The sequence below is a fragment of the Pocillopora verrucosa genome, chromosome 5, assembly GCF_036669915.1.
Source record: "Pocillopora verrucosa isolate sample1 chromosome 5, ASM3666991v2, whole genome shotgun sequence".
Lineage (NCBI taxonomy): Eukaryota > Metazoa > Cnidaria > Anthozoa > Scleractinia > Pocilloporidae > Pocillopora > Pocillopora verrucosa.
In genome coordinates, this window is record NC_089316.1 from 12,608,396 (window position 1) to 12,610,750 (window position 2,355).

At 38.6% G+C, this 2,355-nt stretch overlaps 1 long non-coding RNA gene across 1 annotated transcript; it reads left to right on the forward strand.

The window, feature by feature from the left end:
- Window positions 1-1,557, forward strand: LOC131781089 (uncharacterized). The gene is made up of 3 exons (XR_009339924.2): window positions 1-127; window positions 450-535; window positions 1,438-1,557. It is a non-coding gene; the product is annotated as an uncharacterized lncRNA (long non-coding RNA).
- The last annotated feature ends 798 nt before the right edge of the window (window positions 1,558-2,355 follow it).

Consider the following 2,355-nt stretch of genomic DNA (forward strand, 5'->3'; position numbering starts at 1 on the left):
GATTTTCTTTTTCAGCGATTCAGAGATCAAGATGAACCCACGACTTGTATTGGTGCTGTTGGCCTTGGTTGCTATGACTACGTCATTGACGATTAGAGATGATAGTGAAGAGAACTATGATGATTTGGTGAGGCAAATTTGTGATAATTGGGGTCAGTGAATGTTTTCTTGTATGTTCAAGGATAAGCTGAGTCAGCACCAGATCACTGACAATACAGCTGATTTTTCCGATCCCAGTAGCTGCCTCTTCCTCGCAATTATCCCGCCTCCACCCCGCAGCAAAAAATGTTTTTGCAGATATTTTTTTTGTTTACTAACTAGATCATTTATCTAGAGGGTAAACTAATTTGATTTCTTAAATGGCTCAATTCTGTTCCTTTCTTTCAAGATTTATTTACTTTTAATATGGCAATTGAATGTTAAATGTCCTGAATTATGGTGCGTTTCAGAAGGAGCGTGAGAGGGATCCTGGCTGTAATGCTTGCTATGGGCGATTCGGAAAAACTCACGACGCTTGCTGCTCACCCAAAAGATGGTAAGTGTCATCTCAAATTGAAAAACGAAATGAAAACCCTCGGCCGGAAAAAGGGAGGGGGGTAGATTTATCTCGGTAACTGTCCACCCCAGAAGCTGTTCTTTTATCTTGGAGACATGTTTGGCAGTGGGAACTTGGTGAAAATCGCCTAATAGATATAGGAGTTGTAAGTTTCAATTGAGGTGATATGAACTATAAAAGAATTGATACTTTGAAGTTGAAAAGGGAAGTACAATAAACCAACTCTTTATTTCTAAGTCTTATTTTCTATTTTCCTGTCGAGTTGGATAGCTTTTGTTCTTCTAAAATGCTTCAAATTATCGTGGAAGAAGTGAAAAATGTAAAAAAAGCCTCACTGACCCCCAGCAGCATAATTTGCAAATATTAACATCACCTTGTAGATGACATAACAGGCTATCTATTTGGGGTAACAAATTTTCAAAACATATCAACACAACGATAGTACTAGAGGGGGAGGGGAGGGTGAGTTTCAACAACTCCCCCTCCTTGTACTACGGTGAGGGCATAAGTTCCCATGTCCGTTCGACGTATGAAGACCATCTGTATAAAGATTCATGGCCTCATAAAATCTGGAGCTAAAATAAATTTTTCTTTGTGATTTTTCTCGTCCGGCAACATTGTAACTTGCTACCACTAGGTGACAAGGTTTTGTCGTGCTCAAAATTCTCTTTAAGTTAAAATCATGCGACCTATTCCTCAAAGTGTTTCCTATAAAACAGCAGATATGGCTTTTGGGTTTTGTAATAACTGCAATACCCAGTTCATTTTCAATATCCCAAGTCTTGCTAAATGTTATCAGCACTACATATACCTCGACCATGATTACGGTGTATTCAAAAAAAACTTCATTCAATAGCTTCGAAATATGCTTTTCTCTACAGCAACTTCCATGGAGGATGCGAGTGAGAACCAAGCAAAAGATGAAAAACGAGACCAGAATAACTTACCACCTTGTTGAAGCACCAGCTCCGCTTGCGAATAACCGGTCAATAAAAATTTCCACTGATTATGTTGTCGTTGTGATCTCTATTCAGCGCCAATTGGTAAATTAAGCTCCGGAGATGTTTAGTGGGATTATCTAAGTTTTAGACAAAATTAATGATAGTAATTGGACCGAGTGGAGTCCAATTCGGTCTGTAATCATACAAGTGATTTGTTTATCTCGAGTATGATTACAGACAGAATTGGATGACAAGAAATCCTGTTACCAATTAATCATAACCATTTCAATTTCCGAAAAAACGAATACACCAAGAACAAATAGCTCCAATGGAGACAATGTCTTAAGTTAAATATTCCTCCATTTTGGAAATTGCCTTGTTTTTCTTTGGATAAGTGGTTGTTGCTATGGTTATTGTGATCAATTCAGTGATTGGTGGATTTAGATGAGTGGACCTAGTATGATTGGCTGCTTCAACTGTACGATTACAGGTGTTCGATTACAGCCAACTGTCCGATCACGCTGTCCGATTATAACTGTACAGAATGATTAGTGAAAAATGAAGCAGCTGATGTACCAATCGCACTTGAGGAGATGGTGATGGTTATGATTAACGTTGTAATAAATAAGCGCAAAAACTCTCTAGCATAGAAAGCTCTAAAAGTAAATAATTGTCTGAGACAACGCCGGTGGTTGCCATCTGAAAATTCATACTTTGGGACTAAGGAGAGGTTAACGAACTTATCTTCAATCTTCTTAGTCTGCCGAAACTCTTCGTTCCGAGGAAAAAAATCACTTTGATAATCTCAGGGGTTAAGGGTCTTGTGAAATCAGGAAGGCGCAGCTTGCATGCACCCTG